A 27,597-nucleotide genomic window follows, 5' to 3' on the forward strand; every position below is an offset into this window, starting at 1 on the left:
CCTGCCTCAGTCTCTTGGGCTGCTGGGATTATAGGTGTGCACCACTGCACCCAGCTTGTTTCCATTTCTATAAAAATGAAAATAATGACCCATCTCACAGGGTTGTTGTAAGAAACAACATGTAAAGTGATGTGTACACATAAAAAGAATGTACAAGGTGGATTGTGAATACCTCAAAGGTAGTGACTACATTTTACCTATCCTAATTCCTGACTCCTAGGTACTTAATATATTTTCTTTTAATTCAGTGGTCACCTACATTTAATTTTCTTAGTCTGGTACAATATACTATCTTGTTTGCTTATGTCTGTGAACCTTGTCTCCTTTATAAAAACTGTGAACTTTTTATGCTAACCGGACTTTAGCATATCCATTTATCATATATTTGTCATGTCAAATACGTAAAAGTATCAAGACACAGAAAATGTATAAAAGACCTAGCCCCAACTAAAAGTAGTTTATATTCTGTGGAGCAGAGAGACATATTAACATATATCAATTATACAAAATGAGTTCTAAAATATAATTGTGTCCACTAGTACTATGGAGATGTAATGGAGAGATTAGTCTGTTTATTGTGAAGAAGCTGTTTAGAGAAGTCCTCTTAGCTAGCATTTGAATTGAGTCTCCTTGAATGAGTAGAAATTAAATAGGCAGGGACCTGGGGGAAGACTATTTCTGGTAAGGGGACTGACTTGAGCACTGGTATGAAGTCATGAAAGGGCTCTATTTGATGAGATAATAATGTGTATCCCTCTGTTAGCTCTGAGTTCTGATCCTTAATGGAGTACAGGGCAAGAAAAAGAAGGGGAAGGAGACACAGTCCATTTTACAAAATGTGGCTCTATGTTATAAGTTATGATCATTCTGTCAAAAGAAAATAAAGTCCCAAATAAGTTTCATCATTGGTAAATATTGGCTAAGGGCTAAAAATATTCATTTTATTACTACAAATTACCATGGTTTACCAGATATGAAAAAGGTAAATTTTTACCCTGTTCTCCCTCCTACCCCTTAAAAAGTAAAAATATCCTATTTTCCCCTAATCATTACTTTCTTTGCCTTCTTCCATTGCAAATGTTTTCCTCTAGGAGCTGAAAGAAAAATACATAATCCCTACATGTTATTCAAGAGAACAATGAAAGAAAGCTTTCCATCCCCCCAAATCTTTGATATTAGGAAATGATGTTTAATTTCTTTGAACTAAAATGTTGTCGTTTGAAATGCAAGTAGTATTAGGAAGTTGATACATTAAGTTCCAGTGCTATAATTTGATTTGAGTGCTCATCTTGCCTTTAATAGCTTTAGGGGGAGAGAGAAGCAGATGGGGGGAAGGTGAATAGAGGAAGAAGCAAGATTACAGAAGAAAGTTGGGGAGTTCAAAACTAAGTAAATATTGGCAAATTTGGATAAAGGTTCTCAATATCAAGAGAAGTGATGTAAGTATGATGTGAAAATGTGAGATCTATTACAGCACAAATATCTCATTTTCAGTAAAACAATGCTGTTTAAGCAATATAGCTTAACTATTCAAATACCGGGCAAGGTAGTAGGCTGCCAACAACACCGTCACTGCCTATGTTACCCTATATATGCAAGCCCCTCTTTTGGATATCTTTACGTATTTCTGAGGATTAATGGATAAAGTTTACACAGTGTACTTGACTTTTCAAATAAAAGGTATGATGGAAATGAATGCAGGTACTCCTTGGGTTTCATTTAGAAATTTTCCAGTGTTGATACCATTCACATGTTTATGTTATGATCTGCAATCTCATATTAAAGAGGATTCAAGTTAATATCATTTGTCTGACTTTTAAGGGAAGTGTTTACTTTGACTTGGGGCCAAAAAGGTCCCAAGTAGAAATCTGATATCTCAGAAATTCAGGCCAGCAACAGCTGTGAACAAAAAGAGGTAAAGAAAAAGCGTGTTTACCTAACCCTAAAAGAGACAATGAAAAGACATCAGAGCCAATTCTACAATGAGAAGTCAGTGCCTGTGCAATCAGAACTGGTGGAGCCTAACCAATGATCTACAAGTATCCTTCTTTAGTTCATTTCAAGGCACTTTGAAGTATCTCCTGTGTACAAACTACTATGTTGGAACCTCAGAATGCTATAAAAATCTTCCAGATTCTTTGGTCCTTGGGAATATTTTATTAGGGAGTTGAAAATGTAAACACATCTGAGGACAGAGAAACAAAGAAAAATAAAGAAGAAAGGGTTGTGCACAGATAGAATTATAGAAAAAAATTACCCTCCCCAAACTGGAACAAAGTAAAAAATTAGAGTTCCAATAGTAGAAATACCAGCCTTGCTTCCTAGAAGCACCCCAGGGAGATATCCTCATCTCAGGTGGATGCATGATGCTGATCCCCTTGCCCTTGTCAGCTCCACAAGCAGAGGAGTTGTCTACCAACTTCTAGGTATCATATACCTTTGAATAATAATGATGTCAAAAATCCATCTTTTCCTGTATTCTAGGCTCAACATAAGTCTTCCAGACTCTAGTGCAATCCTATGAAGAGAGGAAACTCAATAAAAACTGAGATTGTATTTCCTTATTCTCCAGCAGAATTGAGGTTGGGAGGTGAATTTAATTTGACTTAAAGAAAATGTAAAAATGTACCATTTCTTGAATACCCAAATTTGTACTTGCAAATTTATACTTACTAATGGTGGGTACTATATACAAAACAGTGTTAGGTGAGATGTAAGATTAAGAACCTCAGTGAATGTCATAGCTAATAATGACTGAGGGAGTTCAGACAAAAGAACATAAGGAACTAAAGTAATGGAAAGTGGCTTCATGGGGGACTTGAGCAGGAGCTAGAGTGTGATTAGAGAGAAGGAATTCAGAAAAGTAGAAGAAAGAGTAGAAGCAAGTCAGAAGGAAAAGCAGTATGACTAAAAGCAAGAATATGAGCATACATGAGAAAAGACAGCAGGAGACTGGTCTAATTGGAGTGAATAGATAATGATAAAGTTTAAATGGGTGTTATGGTTTGGAAATGAGGCGCCCCCCACCACCAAAAGCTCCTGTTAATGCAGGAATGTTCAGAGCTGAAATAATTGGATTGTGAAAGCTATAACCTAATCAATCTACCTGAGTTTGAATGACTTGGTGGTAACTGTAGGCAGCTGGGCATGGCTGGAGGAGATGGGTCACTTGGGGTGTATCTTTCCTGTGACCCAATAATATATTTTTATATCCCAACATAATAATTTGTACACATTAGGTACTTAAATGTGTCTTGAAATGAACTGAAGAAGGATAGTTTGTGGGTCAAGGCAGCTGGCAAATCTGAAATCTTTTGGGCAGGCCAGCCAGACTTTGGGCAAGAGTCGATGCTGTTGGACAGGTGGAATTTCTTCCTCAGGAAAATCTCAGTTCTGCTCTTAAGGCCTTTCACCTGATTGGATGAAACCCACACAGATTTTTCAGGAGAATCTCCTTTAGTGAACCACATCTACCAAGCAGTTTCACTTTGACATAATTGAATAGCAATATGTGTCATCCTGGCCAGGCCAAGTAACCATCACCCTCATCATACTCTTCATGTCACCTTCCCTGTGTCTGAGAAAAATAGATCTTCAGACTAACAGTCTTGATATAGACCTCAGGAAAAGTCATTTCCTATAAATAGACTATCGTTCCGTAGGAAAGCTCTATTTCCTCTGCTTTTTCTTGTACACAAACATGTTTATTCCCAGGAACTTTCTACTTTTATTCATCATTTTCCCCTTACTATCATCTGAAGTTATGCGAAGGTAATGTTGTGGTTGACGTTAGCTTAGTTTTTGTTGTTGTTTTTGGTTTTGGTTTGTTTTATTTTCCCCCCATTTGTAGTGACTCTAATTATATCTGTAGTGCCATTCTTCTGAATCTGCCAAGCCTCTGGTTGTCTGCCATCTCCACAATCCTGCTTAAGGCTGACTGTGGTGGTATAAGCTCCATTCTTGTTTCTTGCAGCCCTGGCTTCATGATTTGAACAAAGCGCAGCATCCGATACCAAGGAAACTAATCTCCTAGCTAGACAAGTGGCCTCTGAGCTGACTGAATATAAGAGCTATGTCCAAGGAAGATGTTAGTAATTAGAATATCGTTTCCTTTCTTAGAGAATATGAACATGATAGAGAGGGTTAGACCGTTGGCAGTAAAAACAGTAGCTGAAAGACCCGCAAGGGAAAGCAGACCTTAGAAACCATTAAGACAACAGCAACTGGTAGAAGCAATGAGTAAGCAGAAACGGTGAGAAGACAATTCGACAGGGCTTAAGAAGATAAGATAGTTGCTTAGTAATGGCAGAAGCAATAGGCCCAGGGATCAATAGAAATTAAGTAATTTTCAGATGAGCCAGAGTTAGGGGACACAAAGGAGGATGAATAGATCATCAGCCCAGGCTTGGGGAAATCCAGAAAAACCACCCAGAACTCCAGGAATAGACATAACAAGTGACCTCAGTGACACTGGAAGAAACCTAGGGAGTGAAACGTTCATTTAGATGCCAGTGTATTTCTAGCAACGGATTTGTCTTCTCAGACCTCAGAACAGGTTTCCATTGCTCCCTTAATTTGTTGTGAATCTCTTCCTCCAAAAGATTCTTATGCATACAGTTATGGTCCTGACTGTCTAATGGTCTCACCTGTCTGTCAAGAATTGCATCCTGTCAGAAGTCTTCCCTTGTCCATTCCCTACCCAACCCATACCTCCACCAAAGTTGAGTTAGAGCTATCTTCTGTGGTCCTGTAGTACCTGGTATAGATCTGTCTTAGATGCTATCTCATTGTAGGCTTACTTGATATTTCTTGTATCTATCTACCCTTCCTGTCCATGGCTCCATGTACTATGAACTACATGAGGTAAGGAAGTGTGTTTTTATTCTCTGTATCTGCAAGACACAATATAGTCCCTACCATAAAGTAGCCAGATAATAAATGTTTATTGAATTGACTTACTAAATTTGGAAAGTCTCCTTTTGTATAGGCCAAGAAATAAAAACAGAATGGGCTAATAAGAAACCTCAATAGCATATCTATAGTAATAATGAAGGACCTGAGAACTTACTTAATTTGCATTTAAAATTCATGAATTCTTGCCTCCATGACTCTATAAAACTTTCCACAGCAGTCAGTTTTGTCTGTTCAGTTTGCTATCTGGTGCTACAAGTCTCCTTTGTTAAAGGCCCTCAGCCAGACCTGTTTCTCTTAAGGAAAAGAGTTTTCTACATTCTCCCTTTAGGCTCCAGTTTATCATCTGGATAATAGATGGGCCAGCCAGGTTTGAGGCTCAATCTCAGGGAGGGTGCCTGGGCATCAAATGTTAGTATCCAGAACTCAATCCTGGCCCTACTCTAGCCACTTCTGTGACCTCAGACCTCCTTTACCTCTCTGGGCCTCCATTATTTACTGGTAAAGGTGGGGATAATAACTCCCTCACACAAGTTCTACTGAGGATTCAGTTAAAAGTATTTGTGAAAATAGCATGATTCTGTATATATAGAAAGAGCCAAATACATATGATTTCCCCCCCTTCTTTTCTACTTCTGAGGAGGTAGAAAAGGGAAAAGGAAAAATGGAGGTAATTATAGAGGACAAGGATCCTAACAGTGATAGGAACCTTTAAAAAAGACAAGTGACACAAAAGCAAAAACAGCAGCAGCCTGGTTATAGCATCCCCTCTTAAAATTGGGTACGTACAGGTCATGCCACTAAGAGCCACACTGCACTGAGGTAACTGCCACCTGAGATTTCTTTTTTTTTTAATTGGTTGTTCAAAACATTACAAAGCTCATGATATATCATCTTTCATACATTTGACTCAATTGGGTTATGAACTCCCATTTTTACCCCAAATACATAACAGGGAGGAAGAGCATGAGGAAAAGATTAACATTAAACAAAGACGATTGGGGGGAGAGAAAGGGAGAGAGAAGGGAAAACATATGGAAATGGTAGGAGACCCTCAATGTTACACAAAATACATAGAAGAGGTTGTGAGGGGAAAGGGGGGGAAACAAGGGAGAGAATTGAACAACACCTGAGATTTCTTGATCAGCATGGAAGGACAGTGAAACTTTGGGTGTTTAAAACCAGGGCACAGCAGGTACTGAATGGCAAGGGAAAAACTTTGACCTACATGAAGCAAAGGAAATGAGAGATTTAATAGATGCCAAGGTGGAGGAGTAGAGAGGGGGAGAGAGAGAGTCAGTTCTGGGAATATACAGAGGTGTCTGACAGACAACTCTTCCAAAACTCAACCCCATCCCATCACTGAAAAAGGAGGAGAAGGGAAGATGCTCAAAATTAGTTGGGAAATTTCAAAGACCATTCATAGGAATTTCAAATCCATGTCCTTCTTGGGGTCCCTAAAAGAAGATGTAGGGAGGGGGACTTAAAAACCCAGATAATGTAGGGGTCAGGGCCTATGCTTTCTACCCATAAACTAGGAAGTTTTCCCCTAATCACTTCAAGCTGCTGAAGTTTAGCTCCTGATGACTTTGAACAGGCTCCACAGCAGGCAGGGATGATGGTAGAATTCCAAAACAGGATAAGCTTGATAGCTAGATGTTTCTGTCTGAAAATGTCGCATATGTCACTGATTGCTGCTCAATATTTCAGGTGGGAAAAAAATGACTAAAAATTACAGCTCTTCTACAACCCATGAAAGAATACTTTTTAAAAATTGAATAGACTATGCAATCTGTTTTCAAAGCCAAGTGACTCAAGACTCATGCCCCTTTCCACTTCAATTCATGAAAGTCATCTTATCGTTTTGAATCCTCTCAGAAATATTATTAGACTAGGGCTTCACATTTGTTTGTGTCAAACATACTCTGAGTTTTAAAATATTTTAAAATAAAAATGGCAAGATCATAGGTTACCACCCATAAATTATATTTAAAGGGGTTTTGAAAGAGTTAATTGATAAAAACTCTTTGGTAACAATAGCTAAATGAATGGGCATGCCTGTGTATGAAGATTAAATCAAGATGTCAGATTGCAGGAAGCTGAGTGTCTACAAAATCTGTTATGAGATAACAGAAAAGACTGAGAGAGAAGTGTGGAGGGATATTAACTGGTAATAGGACTTTGAATAAAAAGTGCTGTAGATATGGCAGAAAATTTTAGAAGATGGTATCAAATCTTGGAAAAACAAACCAGAATAACTATACCCCAAATACTCATAGGCTCCAGACTTCTGAGGAGGCAGAAGAAATTTCAGGAAAGTTCCAAGCTCAGAGGGAGCCCATTCAGTGAATCGCAGGCCCAAGGGTAATAACCAGAGTGATTAATTGAGACACAGCTAGACTCCTTCCCTTCACCTGATTGTACTGCCCATGGGTTGGTCTTTGGTTCCCTATAGGTCTTGGGAGCCTAAGAACAGAACATTTGTAGTGGACCCCAGGAAGGACAGGGAGGCTCCTCACTCAGAACTGAAGCTAACTTCTGCCAGCAGTAGTTATAAGCACAGCTAGCTTCCACTATAAGCACAGCTAGCCCCTACTAAGCAGAAGTAGAGCACTAACAGGGATTCTCATTTGGAAAGTATAAGAATAATTAAATATAAGACTAATAATGCTTTTAGAGTCACCAAGTTCAGTAAATAGAAGAATAATACCTAAGGAAAAAAATTTAATAAATAAAAGGAAATGATAAGTTTTATTTTATAAGATTTCTGTAAGTAAAAATACATTCTTGGATAACCAATGTAGTAATTAGCCTCAGAGAAGTTCAGATACTATATCCATGAAAATAATTAAAAGTGATATTAAAACTTAAAAACTTGATTTTTAAAAATTATTATTTTTTAATTGTAGTTGGACAGAACACCTTTATTTTATTTATTTTTATGTGGTGCTGAGGATGGAACCCAGGGCTTTGCATGTGCTAGGCAAGCACTCTACCACTGAGCCACAAACCCAGCCCCACAAAAAACTTGATTTTTGATATGAAAAATTGAGAAGGTATGTATCAGCAATAGATTCTCTTTGAAAGGATGACTGTCAGATGAACTTCAACAAAATAAATAATGAATTCAAGATGGATGAAGAGGGGCTGGAGTTGTAGCTCAGGGGTAGAGCACTTGCCTAGCATGTGTGAGGCACTGAGTTCAGTTCTCAGCACCACTTATAAATAAGCAAAGGTCTATCAACAACTAAAAAACATTTTTTTTTAAAAGTATGTAGATATGAAATTCAAGAATCAGTGGAGAAAGTATTTAACTTGTTGTCTGGACATGGCATATGTTTAAAATTATTAACATAAAATTAAAATCTAGATTAGTTATTGGTAAACTTTTTCTGTAAAGGGACAGATAGTTAATAACTTTGGTTTTGTAGCCCGTACAGTCTTTTGTTACAACTTCAACTCTGCTGCTGTTGTGTGAAAGCAGCCATAGATAAGATGTAAATGAATGGCATGCCTGTGTTTTAATAAAATTTTATTTACTAAAAGAAGGAGCAGGAGGACAGCTCCTGTTCTACATAATTGCAACGTAAGAATGACAGGGATAAGCCATGTTGAACAGATAGGAGGGAAGTTCTAAAACCATGATACACACTCACACACACAATCAGTTCGCAAGAAAAAAATTCAAACCATCAGTAATTATACAACAAATGGATGAAATTTCTTCAATAAAAAGAACCCAAAATTTGGTGAAACAACATCTATTATAAATTATTTAGAAGCACATCTAAGAAGGAAGTTGAAAATAAAAGAACATGCAAAGATAAATCAGGCAACTACTACTAAAAAGAAACATGATAACCATGCTGGACAAGAAAGAATTTGATGTGAAAGGATTCAACAAGACAATTCGTATTTGGGAATAATACCATTCCATAAGAAGCTTTGCTAATAATGAACCTTCATAAATCTCACATTATAACATCAGAAGTCACAAATATAACTTCTAAGTAAAAACTGGTAAAAATATAAGTAGAAAAGAAAAATACACAGCCATTTTGGAAGACTTTAATACGTATCTCAGAAAGTAGCAGATTATGGAGAAAAAAGTTAAGGGTAGAGAGACTTTGAATAACACAATAATGAAATGATAGAATAAAGGACTTTGTACACAATAAAGAGTGAATGCACAATTTCTTCAAACACACATGAAACATTAACTAGTTGCTAAAAACACAAATAAATTGTTAATGAATTCCCAGATAAGAAATCATGTTTGATCATACTGTAATAAATTTTGGAATCAATAAACAAATGAGTAAAAAATTATAACCTTAGAGATAGAAGCCACTTCTTTAAATAACTTTATTAAAAAGAAATTTGACATGCTCTTGTTTAAAAATGAAAATTCCTAAAAAGTGTTGAACATGACTATGCAAACCAGAATTATGCTAAGTGATCCACATAAATTGTCTTTTTATTTTCACAATAATCTTGAGAGTTTAATTCCATTATCATCTCATTTCACAGATGAGATTGAAACAAAGCTTTGTTAAATAAGCTGCCCCAGGGCACACAGTCCATAAATAACAGAGTTGGTATTTATACCTAGATAGTGTGATCCAGAGCCAGTACACTGAACCACTACAACAAGAATGACAGTGAAAACAACACAAATTAAAATCCACAATACTCAGAAGAAATGGCTAACCAGGAACGCAAAAATATATAAGGGAAAAGAAAGGAAGGGTATTACTAAAGAAAAACCCAGAAATAAATGAGGGGGGGGGTTGCAGAAAAAAAGCTGAAAAGTTTACTCTTTGAAAAGAACCAAAATGTTAAAAGTCTGGAATGTAGTGGGGGTGGGGAGAAAGAATATCAGCATTAGAAATTACAGTATGGAGTAGATTTTTTTTTTTTTTTTTTTTTTTTTTTTATGGTTATAAGGATTTAACCCAGGGGTACTCTCCACCTCTGAGCTACATCCTCAGCTTGTTTTTTAAATTTGTTTCGAGACAGGGTCTCACTAAGTTACTGAGACTGGCCTTAAACTTGCAATTCTCCTGCCTCAGCCTCTGGAGTTACTGGGATTCCAGGTGTGCACCACTTCTCCAAGATGAATATGAAGTTTAACCTAGTAAACTTTAAAAAATATATTAAAATATTTTTTAGAAAATATAAATCATTAAAATTGAGAAAATGGATCCAACAGGAAATATCCACTTTAAAATAACAAACAATGATATAAAACACATGGAATATTTTGAAAAGGTTATCAAAAATCAATCTATAAAAGGGCCCTGTCTTAGTCCATTCAGGCTGCCATAATAAAATATCTTAGACTGTGTAACTTACAAACAACAAAAGTGTTATTGCTCACAGTTCTGGAGCCTGGGAAATCCAAGATCAAAGCACCAATATTCAGGGTTTAGCTAAGGTTTCTCTGTGCTTCATTAATGCCTCCTTCTAGTTGTGTCCTCCTGTGGTGGAAGGGACAAATAAGTACCCTCAGGCCTCTTTTGTAAGAGCACTAATCACATTAATGAGTGCTTTGCCCTCATGGCTTAACCACCTCCCTGAAGGCCCCACTTCATAATAGCATTGCACTGGGGATTCAGTTTCAACAAATGAACTGTGTTGAGGGTTCAGGGGAGACACAAACATTCAGACTATAGCCAGTCATCAAACACAGATGGTTCTAAAAGTAGGGAACAAGTAATTTCTATGCTATATTAATTAACACAAAATATGGAAAAATAGAAAGCTTGCTGATTCACTTATGTGGGTGCTGACATGGCCTGGCTATTAAAATTATATAAGGAAAACACACTCATTCATGAACACAGATATAGAAATTCTAAGTATTAGCAAAATGAACACAGAATTTTTTTTAACTTTATTTAAAATTTTTTTATTAGTACATTGTAGTTATACATAATAGTAGGGTTCATATTTACATGATCACACATGCATGGAATATAATTTGTTTCCTATCTGTCCCCAGTACCTCTTCTTTCCCTTCCTTTCTCCCCTGCCCTCTCACCCGGATTCCCCCTCCTCTACTCCATTTGCCTTCCACGCATCTGTTTACTGTTTTTATAAATTGGTATTTTATAGGTATAGATAAAGGTGAATTCACTGTGGTACATTCACACATGCATACAGCATAATTTGGTCAACCTCATTCTTCTGTTCTTCCCCTTTCCCATCTCTCTCCACTTCCCCTCAACCTCTCTTCTCTATTACAATGATATCCCTTCCATTTTCTGGTGTCCCCCCTTTTCTAAATTCTCTTGTTTTGCCATAACTTCTGCATATTAGAGAAAACATTAGACTTTTGACTTCTCAGAATACATTCTTAAAATATAAGTAGGATTTATCTCAGGTATCCAAGGCCGATTTGAAATTCAGCATATATTAATGCAAATCATTATATTCAAATTAAAGAAAGTATAATTATCTTAAGGAAAGCAAAAAATATTTGATTCAATTGGACACTCATATTTTTATGTTATATAATATTAGTTTTATTTTATTTTTACAGCACTGGGGGAAATCCAGGGGTACTGTACCAGTAAACAACAGCCCTTTTTATTTTTATTTTTTAAAAACTTGAGGTGGGACTTGCTAAATTGCCCAGTCTGGCCTCAAACTTGTGATCTTCTTGCCTCAGCCTGCAGAGTTCCTGGGATTAAAGACAATTACCACCACCTGTGGTGACACTAGCATTTTTAAGTAGAAAGCAAACCATTTTAGTTCAACAGAATTACAGAGAAATTTTCTTATCTTAATGAGTGATATATGCATATACCAGCCTCACATCTGATGATGAATAAAAGTTTTCCCACTAAAGCTTGTTTAATATTATTGTGAGAGTCCTAGATAATGCCATGTGAAAAAAAAAAGAAAGAAAATTTACAAGTGGCAAACTAAGAGAAAATATTTTCAATATCTATTAAAATATATTTATTATTCATAATAAAGTCCAAAATAATCAATTAAAATAGAAAGACTAGTAAAAACATGGGGAAAAAATATAGTCACTTTCACAAGAAATGTAAATGATGCATAGAAATATAACAAAAAACAACAACGAGTTTCAGGGGTTTTTTGTTTGTTTTGCCCTTACTGGCAAAATTTTAAAAGATTGATACATCCAGTTATAAACATGTGAGAAATTAGATATTATTATGGACAGTTGGTTAGAATATAACCTGTAAGACCTACTTCAAGACAATTTGGCAAAATGTACCTAAATTTTTGCACTATAATTTTACTTCAGTCAACAACATTATTTCCACAATTTTAGCCTACAGAAATTAATTGTGCATAGTGCAAATCAATATATTGTAGTGTGCTCTAAGAATATTGACATATGCTTCTTGAAGTATTGTTTCAAATAGTGAAAAATTAGAAATAATTGAAGTTTCAATTAGTAAAAAGATGATTAAATTATATGACTTTTATAGTGTGGAACATTATGCAGCTATTTAAAAATGAGGATGATGTGCACTAAACATACAAAGAGCTGGGAGACGTATTTTGAAAAGTAAGACTAAATTATAAGCAAAAAAATATTTTAAATAATTTTTTAGTTGTAGATGAACACAATATCTTTATTTTATTTATTTATTTTCATGTGATGCTGAGGATCGAACCCAGTGCCTCATACTTGCGAGCAAGTGCTCTGCCACTGAGCCAAAATCCCAGCTCGCAAAAATGAATTTCTTATATTACATACATATAGATAATTAGGACTTATGTTCACAATTGTTGTCTCTAGGGAGAACAGTGAGAAAGAGTAGGAAATAATGGCAGGGTTAATGTCTTACTGTCAGTATTTTGGTATTATTTGAATCTTTCAATGAAAATACGTTTGTGTAAATTTTTTTTTTTTTTTTACTTCTCTCTTCTACCTTTTTCTATCTTGAATGTCTCTAATAGTTGTCTTAGCCTTTTGCATTTTCTATCTGAAATACCTTTACTTGACATTTTCAACCATTTTCTATCTTATTTCTATCTTCTAGTTTTTTTTTCCTAAGGTTTGTACATTCACCCTTGGTTGCTTTTTTTCCTCCTAGTTTTCTTTTGTTTCCTATTTTCTGTGTTTAAAATTCTTGTCTTCCTACATCTTCTCTATCTTCCTACATCTTTTCTATCTTTTTTCTTCACCTTCCTGTACTTCTGTCTTCAAAGTTTTTCACTTCAAATTTCTAATATTCTTTCTCCAAATTGTTTTTATCCTATTATCTTCCCATTTTCATGTTTTTTTTTTTAAGTAATGCTTTTGAGATTAACTAGGCTTCGAATGATGCAATCTTTCCTCCATCATGAAGGCATCTTAACCACCTTTAATTTAACCTTTTAAAGTCGTTTGCAACTTACTTAGACATTTTACAACTTTTTACTTTACCACACAAAGATTATCTCATCTAGAAACATTTCTTTTTTTTAACCTTTATATTAAAATATATTTCCACATCTTGAATCTTTTTATATCTCTTTTGTAGCCGTTAAACCCTTTTTCCTTTTATTTATTTATTTTTTTTGACTTTTAAAATTTTGGTTGTAAATTAAGATAGACAAAACATGCCCAAATGATAAATTGTCAAATTATAATGTTTTACATATGTATTACTCATGTAACCACCAAGATACAAAATATTTCTGCTACCCAGAATGCTTCATTGTCCCTACACCATAAGTAATCACTATTTTTACTTTAATCACCATAGATTATTATTTCTGATCATGAATTTTGTAGAGATGGACCCATACTACTTTTTCTAATTTCATGTCTTGTCTTTTCTCTGGTATCATGTCTTGTATACTCATCAGTGTTAAAAAATTCTTATTGCCGTATGGTATTCCGTTGTATGAGTGTACCACAGTTTATTAATTCTGCTGTTGATAGACATCTGAGTTATTTCCAGTTTATGGCTATCATAAAGAAAACTGCTGTGAATGGTCCTACACATTCCTTTTGCTTTACATATCTATACCCCTCTTTTATATACCTAGTATTAGAATTTCTAGGTCATAGTGGAAGTTTTAGTAGACCTCAGCAGTTCAAACTGGTTGTACAAATTTACACTCTCATTTGTATTATATAAAACTTCCTATTCTAGCTGCTCCATGGCCTTTCCACACTTCATATTGTTAGTGTTTTTCATTTTAGCTAGCCATTCTGTTGGGCTTAAGTTGATACCTCTTTATGGTTTATTCTTATTTGTAGTTTACTGATAAATAATCATGTGGAACATCTTTTCATGACATATGTCCATATTGATATTCTCTTTTGTAAAATGCCAACTCAAGTTTTTTGCTCATTTTGTTTGTTGATTTACTTGCCTTTTCCTTATTGATTTATAAGCATTCTTTAGGTATGACGGATATGCAAAATATATGATATGTGTACATATCCCTACTGATACATATAGCAAATCTTTTACTAGATTTTGTCTTGCTCTTCCATTCTCTTAATAATGTCTTTTGATAAACAAAACTTCAGAAATTTATTAATTTTTTTTATGATTCATATTCGTAGGGGTCTTTTTACTAAGAGCAGAGCCAAGTAGTTGCAGTTGGAGACCCTAGGGCCCACAAAGCTGAAAATATTTACTATCTACAACCCCTCTTGTAGAATATTACTGTTATTTTTTTCACATTTAGGCCTACAATCCTATTGGAATTAACTTTTGTAAATGGTGTGAAATAGGCTTTGCCCTCATGAATGGAATAATGCCATTATTTGCGAGAGGGTTTCTGGTAAAAGCAAGTTTCTCTATTTCTCTCTCTCTCTCTCTCTCTCTCTCTCTCTCTCTCTCTCTCTCCTGTGCATACTCTCCCACTATGTGGGTCTTTCTGCTCTGTTATGATGCATCAAGAAGAGCCTTACCAGATGCATCCCCTTGATTTTGGACTTCCAAGCCTCCAGAACTGTGAATGAAATAAATTTATTTTCTTTATTAATTACCCAATATTTGGCATTCTGTTATAGCAGTAAAAGATGGGTCAAGACAGTAGAGTTAAAGTCTGTTTCTGTCATATGAATTATCCAATTGCTCCTCAGCACAATTTATTGGGAAAAAAAAAGAAATCTTATCACCACAAAATTGCAATGGCATCTTTGTTATGCATCAGGTTACTATATATGTGTGGCCTATTTCTAGGCCCTTCTCTTCTACTGGTCTATTTATATATCATCACATAAATACCCCTCTGTCTTAAATAGTGTAGCTTTATAGTAAGAATTTTTAAAAATCAAATTAAAATTTTTTCCCTCCACATTTTTTTTTTTTTTTTTTTGGTAACAGAGATTGAACTCAGGAACACTCAACCACTGAGCCACATCTCCAGCCCTATTTTGTATTTTATTTAGAGACATTGTCTCACTGAGTTGATAAGCACCTCACTATTTGCTGAGGCTGGATTTGAACTCACGATTCTCCTGTCTCAGCTTCCCAAGACCCTGGGATTACAGACATGTGCCACTGCATCTAACTCTCCCAGCACATTTTTTATTGGTGCATTATAATTGTACATAATGGTGGAATTTGTTGTTATGTATTACTACATCCACACAATATAATTTGTCCAATATCACTTTATGTTAAATGTTATTATATGGTGGTAGTAAATTCTCCAACAATGTCTTTTTCTTGATTTCTTGACTATTATAGGCCATTTGCATCCCCTTATAAATTTTAGATGCCCCTAATAAATTTCCACAGAAAAACATAATGAGATCTTGGCTGAGATTGCATGGAATTGATAAGTTAATTTAGAGAGAATCGACATTTTTACAATATTGAATCTGCAAATCCATGAGCATGGTATATCTAGTCTTCTATTTAGATCTTTAATTTTCCCTGAAATATTCTGTAGTTTTCAGTTTTGTGATCTTGCATGCCTTTCCTCAGATTTTTTCTAGAAACATGATATTTTCCAATGAAATTAATTGCTTAAATATTATTTTATTTATTCTTTTTGCAAATACATATATACCTTAGGTTTTATATCCATTGATCTAAGTGAATTTACTAATGCTAAATGTGTATATATTCTTTTGAGTTTTTTATGTTTAAACCATGTCATCCAAAATGATAGCTTTAGATCCTTCTTTCCATTACTTATACCTTACAATTTTTGTTGTTGTTATTGCCTTCTTACACTAACAAGAACCCACACAGGCAATGATTAATAGTGTAATTAAATATACTTGAATTATTTCTGAACTCAGAGAAAGCACTTGACATTTAATCATTAGATCTGTAACAGTAAAATTTTTATTTTTATTTTTTTTCAGTATGCAAACTATCCTTTATTTTGTATTGCCCTACTTAAGTTCTATTATTTTTATACAACCTTGAAATACAGTATAGATTAATAAATAAAAACTAAAAAAGGGATCAGTTCAGAAAACACATTAAGTAAATTAAAGTAAACAACTAAGACTGGGGAGATCCAAGACAGCAAGACAAGCCAAAGAATCAAACTACCCAAGGAGTTTTCTATTGAGTCATTTTTTTTCTTCAAGTTCTAGTGACCATTTAATAAGTACATCAGCCAAAAAATAGAAGCAAATGCAGGCTTTTGCACTGTATAAAGTGCTAATTTTAATAGATCCATAAAAAGAAAATATGTAACAACAATTATTAGTAAAAGTTATGGTCATCCAATTCAAATTAATATTAGACAGTTTACAACATTTATAGCTAGTGTTTTAACTCTATATAAGTAACATTTAAGGGACTGCAGAGCTAGTTTTTTAAACTTCATAGAAAATCTAGTATAATACTGAGTGCTTATCATGCAAATATAAAAAATAGCCTTAAGAAGTAATTCAAATGTTAACAATACTATTGTCCTACAATAGGCCTCTTTCAGAGACTAGTAACTGTGTAGATCATCATAGTAACTATATAAATGTATCCAAATAAACATAACAGTTATAGACACAAACCACACATGGTGAGGTGGTCATGAACATGATCACTGGCCATCTAGTTCTAAAGCTTCAACAATGTGTGCAGCAGAGGGACGATCTTTAGGATCTTCATTAGTGCATACAGAGAAGAGTTCAATTACTTTCTGGAAGGATTCATCCAGTTCTTCCATATTAATAGGTAGCCTGATTCCCAAAGCTGCATAATATGCCTCATCATTGAAGTCACCTTCATCAAAAGTTTTATCTTCATCATCATCATCATCATCATAAAAATTAAAGTGTGGAATAGATAAAGTCATCATTTCCCACAGAGTAAGGCCATATGCAAATATGTCTGCCTTATCAATAATAATGCCATGTTCCTCCAAAGCTTCCTTGGGCTTCCATGGCTCAGTACCAATGTAACAGGCCTCAGGATCAGTCACAGTCATATTTTCATCCAATGATAGAGACACTCCTATATCACAGATTTTAATTGTTTCAAAATCACCTTTAATTACAACATTTGAAGACTTTATATCTCCATGAAGCAGTTTCTTTTCTTGGTGCAAATTCTTTAGCCCTCTTGCCATGTTCAAAGCAACTTTTAAAATTACAGCTGCTGGAAAGGCATCCTGGCTGTCTTTATTTTGCTCCTCTATTAAGTCATTTAGAGACTTTTCACCTCCATACTCCATAGCAAGGCACAGACTGCCATCACTGGCTTCAGTAAAAGCATGATAACCTACAATGTTTGGATGATAAAGGCTTTTCAAAATCTTAGCCTCATCAATTAGTCTCTTTTGGTATATACTCTGATAATCATCACTGCAGATGGGATTAATCTTTTTCACAGCCCAAAGAGAATGAGACAAACCTCTTGGAAGTCTTTTCATTAGGTAAACATTTACCCCAGTCCCAAAGCCAAGCTTCTGCATAAATGGAGAGGCAAGGATAGTTATATATGGAGTTGAACATAACACAGATTTCCTTTTTTTCAGATAATTTGCTTGGTGTCTTGAAATTATCAGTTCCTTCCATTGTAACAACCACTCTAGGTCAGGTAGCTCTCCAATCCGCACTGGCGTCGCTCACCTTTGGCCCTAGAATTTTTATATATAAACCTTATCATCTTAAAGAAGTTCTCTTCTGGGGCTATTTTGATGAAATTACCTTTCTGAAAGACATCAGACTTGAAATTTTCTTTGGGAATAAATTATAGATTTAATATGTTCAACAGTGATTCTGATTTTATGATTTTCCTTTGATTAATTAAGATAACTTGGGTTTTATTAAAAATTATTTTGCATAGTTTGTCAAATTTATCGGTATAAAATTGTTTAAAATATCTCTCTGTTCTCTTTTATGTCTGTAGGACCTATATAGTTTTATTTCCCTTTAATTCTGATATTAATAATTTATATTTTTACTCTTCTTCTTTTCCTTTTCCTTCCCCCCCCCCTCTTTTTGGCTTTTGCACATGCTAGGCAAATGCTCTACCACTGAGTCATATCCCCAGTCCATACTTTCATTCTTTTTTCTCTTTTGATTGGTCTTGATAAGAATTTATGTAGTTGATATTCTCAAAGAAAACAATTTTGACTTTGTTGATTTTTTTGTCAGCTTTCTATTCCATCACTTCCTGTTTTCATTATTATTAATTTCTTTCCATGTTCTGTTCTGTTCAAACCTCTGAGATGTTGTTATTTTTTTTTGTTTTGTTATTCTAATACACCCAAGTAAAGTTGGATTCCCATTAAGTACTGCAAATCAATAAATACAATCAGAAGAGATGACCCATACAATAATTTAAACTGCAAATGTTTAGTATAAAGAATTATTAACCATACAAGGGTGTTTGAGTAATGAGAGATTGGCTAGCAAGAAGTAAAGAGGATTCTAAATAATATAGGCATAGTAAATAAAGGAAAGAGCCACTCCTCTTAGCACTCAGATATCACACCCAAAGAAGAGACCAAAGAGACCTGAGATGCAGACCTTGCTGGACTGCTAGGGCTTACTGAATGACAGAGACCTTGATGTTGTCCCTTAAAGGCAAAATGTGTTAGAAATCTACCCTCTGGAGTGGCAGCAAAAGATGTTAGTGGGGAGGTGTTTTACTGGGGGCACTGCTATACAACTACCTGAGGCCAGTGCCAAGGGAAAGTGCCTCTGTTCACTGTACACTGCAGAAATTTGGTCCTGGAGGAAAACAAAACAAAACAAAAACAAACATGCGCGCTGGAGAAGCTTGCCTAACACACACACCCAAACCAGGAAGCAAAATACTTTCTTCCAACAAGGTACTTCTAGTGCTCTCTAATGACAAAGCTCCAGTTGGCAAAGAAAAATATTTAAAGGGCCCAATTCCATTTTCAGAATAGGCAAGCAAGAGAAATTTGGAGCTTAGAAAGGGAATAAATCACTCTTCAGCCTACATTGTTTTGCTCACATAAATTTAGATGTGTTGCATTTAAAAAAAATTTTTTTTTTAGTTCCAGATGGACACAATACCTTTGTTTATTTATGTTTTTATGTTGTGCTGAGGATTGAACCCAGTACCTCACACATGCTGGGTGAGTGCTCCACCACTAAGCCACAACCCCAGCCCCAGATGTGTTGCATTTTTGTTATCAATTTTCATTGTGATTTCTTGACTATTAGGTCATTTGGAAAAGCATTGATTAATTTCCAAGCATTTTCAGATTTTCTAGTTATCTTTCTATTAATTAATTTCTACTCTAATTCCAACATAGTATGAGAACATATCCTTTTATGGTTTCAAGTTTTTGAAGTTTGTTTAGGCTTGTTTTATGTACCAAATATTGTCTATTTTGAAAACATTTCATGTGCACTTGAAAAAAATTCATTCTGAAGTTATTGGATGCAGTGTTCTACAAATATCTCAAGTAAATACAGTTGGTTAGTCATTTTGCTCAAATATTCTGTACAATTTTTCATGTTTGTTATCAAGTTTTTTCTCTTGTGTCTAGTATCAGACTTAGGTGTATTAAACTACCATTGGAGATTTGTCAATTTCTGATTTACTTCTATCAATGTTTGCTCATATTATTTGAAACTGTTATTACAGATATAAAAATTTAGGACTGGTGTAATTTCCTGGTGAATTGGCCTCTTTATCTTTATGAAATGCCACTATTTATCTCTAGTGTGTTTCCTGCCTTTAAGTTTACTTTCTTTGATATTAATATGGTCACATAGAATTACTTTAAGTTAGTGTTTTCATGGTAATATTTTTTTCATTCTTAGGATTTCAATCATTTTATGTATTTATTTTTAAAGCATAAGAGAATACACTTGGGTTGTTTTTTTAAAAAAATTGGTCTAGTAATCATGGCCTTTTAGATGGGGTATTCAGTCCATTTGCATTTCATGTAATTACTTATGTAATTGACTTTACCATCATGCTTATTTTATTTTTGATTTATCTTATCTGCCCCCCCTTTTTTTCCTATTTTGGGGAGATTGTTTTATTATTCCATATTAATTCTTCCATTAGTTTTTCTTAAATCCAGGTTTATTGAGATATAATCTCAATAAATAATCTCTACAGTTGAAGATTTGCCATTTTAACTATATAGTTCTATGAGTTTTGGCAACTTCATAAAATTACATACTACCACTCTGATCAAGATATAGAGCAGTTCTATTATTCCTCCAAATTTGTATATCCCCCTGAGTGATCCACCCTTTTCCATCCCCTCAGACCTTGGCAACTACAGATCTTTTTTTCTGTCCCTCTAGTTTTGCCTTTTAAAAAATGTCATATAATGTCAGTGAAATTACATAGTATACAGAGTTGTGTGCTTAGATTCTTTTATTTAGCATTATGCATTTTAGTCACTTATCATTCATTTGTGCTTTTTTACTGCTGAGTACTGAATCATTGCATGAATTATGAGTTACTTATTCATTCACCAGTTGAAAGCCATATGAATTGGATCCACTTTTTGCTACCATGATAATACATTTGATTTACTACGAGTTTTTGGTGATTTTGAATAGAGGGGCTGTAAAAATAATCATGATGAGATTTTTAAAACATTGTTTGAATTAGTTATACATGAGAGTAGAATGCATTTTGACACATTGTATACAAATGGAGCACAACTTCTTCCTCTGGCTGAATATGGTGCACAGTCATACCAGTCCTGTAATCATACATGTATATAGGGAAGGATAGTGGAATGAGATGAATACTATTACCCTATATGCATGGTCAGGTTTTTATGCTTTTTCTTGGGTAAATATCTAGAAATTGAATTGCTGTGCCATATAATATGTTTATTTAAATTTGAATTTGAATTAAAAAATTGAGAATTCATTTTCAAAATGCATACCATTTTAAAATTCTTACCAATAATGCATAAGAATTCCACTTTGCTTCATATCTTCACAGGCATTGTTATAAACTAGTTTTGTTTGTTTTGGGGGGGTTTCTTTTTTGGTCATTCTAATAGTTGTGTAGTAGAATCATGTTATGTTTTAATTTGAATTTATCTTAGCACTACTGATGTAGAACATCTTTTTATGTGCCTATTTATTATCCATGTGTCCTTTTTTATATGTAAAATATATATTCACATCTTTCACAAAACTTTTTTTTCTGGGTTGCTTGTTTCTTCTTATTGAGTTTTTAGAATTCTTTATATATTCAGAACATGAGATCTTTTTAATAATATATAATTTTCAAATACTTTCTCCCAGTCTATTGCTTATTTGTTGTTGTTTTTTAATGTTCTCACCTTAGTCTTTTGAAATGTTGAAGTTTAATTTTTTTTAATTTGATGGGAAATTTTTGTCAATTTTTTCTCTTATGGTACATGAAATTATTGATTAAGATATCCGAGTATGAGATACTTGCATAAACTAAAGTCACAAAACAGTATCTTTATAGATTTAGATTTTTCATTTGTATTTATTATCCATTTTGACCTAATATTTTTGTTTATGGTGTGAAGGATAGGTTGAGACTTTGTTTTGATTTTGAAATGTATCTGCAGCTTTTCCACATTATTTGTTGAAAAAATGATGACTCTTTTGTCTGTTGAATTGCTTTTCTATTATTATTGAAAATCAGTGGACTGTGTTATCCAACAATTTTTTTTGTACTGTTGATTCCATTGATGTATATATCTATATTTCAAGCAATAATATACTATCTTGATTACCTGAGTATTTATAGTACTCTCAAAAACTTGTAGCAAGAGTCTTTCAACTTTGTTCTTTTCATTTTTGGTTTTGTGATACTACCTACTTTTCCTTTCCACATGAAATTTATTCTTTATTAAAATAAAAGCCTAGATCTTTAATTTCTAATCAAATTCTAATTTTCTAATATAAAATTAATGCTAAAATTTTCCCTCAAAGGCAGCCCTATCTGTATCCCAGTAGTTCTGATATATTGGATTTTCACTTACATTCAATTAAAAATATTTTTATTTTCTTTGTAAGTTTGACTCATTGACTATTTAGAAGAGTTTTAATTTTTTTCCAAACATTTTTTGAGAAATGTTTATTTGTACTTTAATTCTGTTTTGATCAGGAAACATAAACATTTAATTCTTTTAATTCGGTTGTTGTTCATTTTATGGCCCAGAATATCATCTATTTTGGAGAATGTTTGACATTTTTTTTGAAAAGAATGAATATTTTGCTGTGTGGAAGAAGTGTTCTGTGAATATCAATTAGGTTAAGGTTGTCGTTGGTATCGTATAGGTCTTCTAATTCTTTATGGATTTTTGTTCCAATTGCTTTAATGATTGATTACAAAGACAAAAGTGTTCAAATTACCAAACATAATTGGATTTTTATATATCTTTTTCAATTATATTAGATTTTTCTTCCTGTGTTCTGAAGATATTTTGCTGGGTGCCCATAATCTTAGCATTTGTGTGTATGTAGATCTCTTCATTGTTATTTACTTTTCTTTTGTTTAATCCCAGGAAATATTCCTGTACTGAACTCCAGTTTTCTGATATTAAAATTGCCACTCCAACTTTCCTTTGACTAGTGTTTTGAGATACAATTTTCTACTCTTCACTTTGACAATTTATGTCTTTTCATTAAAGTAAGTTTCTCATGGACAGGATATAAGCAAGTCTCTTAAATTGAAATAAAATTCACAAAAAATTCACCATTTCAATCATTTAAAAGTATAGAGTTTAGTGATTTTTAGACTGTTTACAATGTTGCACAACTATCATCACAATTTACTCCAAAAATATTTTCATTGCCTTCCCCCCACAAAACTCATACCTATTAGTAGTCAATCCCAATGATCTTCTCTGTCCATTCCCTTAAAACCTACTTTTTGTCCTTATAGAATTGACTATTCTGGGTATCTCATATAAATGCACATATAATATCTTGTCTATTGTATCTATCTTGTTTCACTTATAATATTTAAAGGGGCTTATTCATGTTATACCATGTAGTAACACTTCATTCTTTTTATGACTGAATAACATTCCATTGTATGGATAGACTACATTTTATCTATCCAGTTGCTTAATTGATAGGAATTTTGGATGTTTTCACTTTCTGGCTATTGTGAATAGTGCTGCTATGAATGTTCACATGCAACTTTTTGTGTGAGCATGTATTTTCAATTTTCTTTAGCATATATCTAGAAGTAGAATAGCTGGGTTATATGGTATCTTTTTGAGGAACTGCCGAATTGTTTTCTATGTGACTGTATCATTTTACATTCCTAACAGATTTTCCCTTAAAAATTAAATATATTAATGTTGCAACACTGTTTATATCAAATTAACATATTAATATGATCAGATTTAAATCTACCACCTTGCTAGTTGTCTGTTATTTAATTTGTTCTCTGCTCTTTGTTTTCCTCTTTTTGTATCTGCTCTTAATTTATTTTTTGTAATCCAATTTTATCTGTGTTCTTGGTTAATTTATACTTCTTTTTAATTTTTTAGTTGTTGGCATAGAATATATAATACAAAATTAATCAAGTCTACAGCTAAACAATACTATATCACTGCACATGCAATATTAGAACTTTACAACTGTATCCTCCCAATTCTTCCCTCCAATCTGTTGTTCTATTTTTTTATATATTTCACCATTACATGTATTGTAAACCCAAAACACAACACCTATTTTTGTTTTAAACAACCAATGATCTTTTAGAAGAATTAAAATAAAGGGACAATTTCTTTTATGTTTCATTTCTTTGTGTGGATCCAGATTTTTGACCCTGGTTCCTTCTTTTTGAAGAAATGTCAGATCTGGAGATAATGAATTATCTTTGTTTAATTTTGTCTGAAAGCCTTTATTTCTCCTTCATATAGTTCCATGAAATATAAAATTCTGGTCTGACAAAGTTTTTTTTTCTTTCAGCACTTTAAATATTTCATTCTATTTTTCTAGCTTGATTAATTTCTGACGAATAGTCTAATTTTTATTGTTGTATATAACGTGTCTTTTTACAACTGGCAGTCTTTAAAACTATCCTTTTATCTTTAATTTTTAGTCATTTGAATAAGATGTATTCAGTCATTTATCCGTTTTCCTTTAATTGCTTTGCTTGGCACATTGATCTGTATAATTAATTAAATTTGCCCAAAACTTGTATGATTTGCTTAATTTGAGGGGTAAAGCCCTATGCATGTACTTGCCAATGACAAGAATTTTTAAAATATTTTTTACTTGGTTTCTACATACTGAAAGATACCTCAGAATTTTATAATTCTCTCATATTTTAAGCTAGTTGAAACTACAAGTCTTAATACTTTGTTGAAAAGAGCTTGAGAAGAAAATGACATATAGAAGGCCCTAGCCTCAAAAGAGAACTGTGTTAAACATGAGATTGTGGAAACTGGTACCAAAATAATGGTCTGTAGAATAATAAGACAAGTATAGTCAATTAACATATCTCAAGATAACTAGAGGAGAAAAGTTTGAAGGTTCTCAACACATAGATATGGTAATATTCAAGGAGATGGAAATGCTAATTACCCTAAAGTGATTTTTATACATATCAAAGTCTCATACTGTGTATCCCACAAGTAAGTTAAAATATTATGTCAATTAAAAAATAAAAATTACCTATTTTACAAAAAACATGAGATTTGTCAAAGAATATTTTTTATTCAAGTAAAACAATTTACAGAATAGTGGGTTTCATTGTGGCATATAACATACTTTGATCAATTTCATTCCCCAGGATCTCTCCTTACCCTTCCCTCATCCAACCTCCTGATTCCCTTTCCTATCCTACTGGTCTTCCTTCTATTTTCATAAGATCCTCTGTTCTTCCTTTTTTCTCTCTTAACTTCCACACATATGAGAGAAAATATTCAATGCTTGACCTTCTGAGTCTGACTTATTTCACTTAACATGATGCTCTCCAGTTCCATGTATTTCCCTGCAAATGTCATACTTTCATTCTTCTTTATGACTGAATAAAACTCCATGGTGTTTTACACATACACACCTACACACACACACACACACACACACACACACACATCACATCACATCACATTTTCTTTACACATTAATCTGTTGGTGGACATTTAAGCTAGTTCCATAACTTAACTATTGTGAATTGTGCTGCTATAAAAACAGATAGCATGTATCTCTACAATATGCTGACTTCAGTTTTTTTTGGGGTAAACACTGAGGATCCCATTAGCTGGGTATTAAGGTTGTTCCACACTTAGTCTTTTGATGAAACTCCATATTGATTTCCATAGTGAGTGTACTAATTTATATTCATAACAACAGTTATAAGATTTCCGTTTTCTCTGCATCCTCAGCAGCATTGTCATTTGTATTCTTGGTGATTGTCTTTCTAACTGGAGTGAGATGACATTGCAGTGCAGTTTTGATTTGTGTTTCCCTATTGGCTAGAGATATTGAACACTTTTTTATATAATTGTTGGCCATTTGTACTTTATTTGAGAAGTGTGTGTTCAGCTTATTTACTCATTTATTGAATGGTTTTTTTTTGTGGGGAGTGTTAAAGTTTTTGAATTCTTTATGTATTCTGGATATTAAGCTACTATCAGAAGAGTAGCTGGCAAATATTTTCTCCCATTCTGTAGGTTCTCTCTGTATGCTATTGTTTCCTCTGCTTTTTAGTTTGATGCGATCCTATTTATTGATACTCAGTATTATTTCCTGAGCTATAGGAGTCCTATTGAAGAAGTTGCTGCCCATGCCTATATGTCCGAGTGTTTCTTCTATGGTTTCTTCTAACAGTTGCAAGTTTCTGGTCTTATTTCAGTCTTTGATAAATTTTGAGTTGACTTTTGTACAGGGTGAGAGATAGGGAACTATTTTCAATTTTTTTACATATGGACATCCAATTTTCCTACCACCATCTGTTAAAGGAATGGTCCTTTATCCATTATAAGTTTTTTTTTTCTGTTCAATTGGTCTACTGATCTATTTTTATGCCAGTGCCAGATTATTTTTGTCTCTATATCTCTGTAGTATACTTTGAAGTTGAGTAGTGTGAAGCTTTCAAGTTGCTGTTATTACTCAGAATTGTTTTGGCTATTCTGAGTCTTTTGTTCTTCTGTATAAGTTTTAAGACTTATTTTTCTAAGGCTGAGAATAATATCATTGGTATTTTGATGGGGATTGCATTGAATCTGTAAATCACTTTGTTAATACAGCCCTTTTACCAATATTAATTCTGCCTATACACAAACAAGAGAGATCTTTCCATCCTTTTGGTTTTTCTTTGACTTCTTTTTTTTTTTAGCATTCTATAATTTTCATTGTAGAGCTCTTTGATTAGATTTATCCACAAGCATTTTTTGAAGGTATTTTGAATGGAATCGTTATCCTGATTTCTTTCTCAGCAAATTCATTATTTTATATAAAAAGCAATTCTTTTTAAATTTTTTATTTGTTCTTTTAGTTATACATGATAGTAGGATGTATTTTGATATATTATACATTCATGGAATATAAATTCCCATTCTTGTTGATGTACATGATATGGAATTATACTGGTCATGCATTCATGTATGAACATAGGAAAGTGATGGCTGATTCATCTTGTCTTTCCTATTCCCATCCCCTTCCTTACTTTCATCCCCCTTTGTCAAATCCAATGAACTTCTGTTCTTCCCTCCCCCAGCCCCATATTGTGTGTTAGCATCCAAATTATCAGAGAAAACATTCAGCCTTTGGGTTTTTGGGATTGGCTTATTTCACTTAGCATGATATTCTCCAGTTCCATCCATTTATATACTCCTTATCCATTTATTATACTCCTTATAACTGAGTAATATTCCATGGTGTATATATACTACATTTTCTTAATCCATTCATCTGTTGAAGGCCACCTAGGTTGGTTCCATAGTTTAGCTGTAGTGAGTTGAGCTGCTATAAACATTAAGGTGACTGTGTCATTGTAGTATGCTTATTTTAAGTCCTTTGGGTATAAACCAAGGAAAGGGGTAACTAGGTCAAATGGTGGTTCCATTCCAAGTTTTCTGAGGACTCTGCATATTGATTTTCATAGTGGTTGCACAAATTTGCAGTCTTATCAGCCAAGTATGAAGTTTTTTTCCCCACATCCTTGCCAACATTTATTGTTGCTTGTATTCTTGATATTGCCATTTTGAGTGGGGTGATATGGAATCTCAGTGTAGCTTTAATTTGCGTTTCTCTAATTGCTAGAGATGTTAAGCCTTTTTTCATATATTTGTTGCTCAATTGTATTTCTTCTTCTGTGAAGTGTCTACTCATTT

The 27,597-nt window shown here is 33.6% G+C and overlaps 1 pseudogene; it reads right to left on the reverse strand.

The window, feature by feature from the left end:
• Positions 1-16,905: 16,905 nt before the first annotated feature.
• On the reverse strand, positions 16,906-17,881 carry LOC143394081 (lymphokine-activated killer T-cell-originated protein kinase pseudogene; annotated as a pseudogene).
• Positions 17,882-27,597: the final 9,716 nt, after the last annotated feature.

Source organism: Callospermophilus lateralis, chromosome 3 (genome assembly GCF_048772815.1).
Source record: "Callospermophilus lateralis isolate mCalLat2 chromosome 3, mCalLat2.hap1, whole genome shotgun sequence".
Taxonomy (NCBI): Eukaryota; Metazoa; Chordata; class Mammalia; order Rodentia; family Sciuridae; genus Callospermophilus; species Callospermophilus lateralis.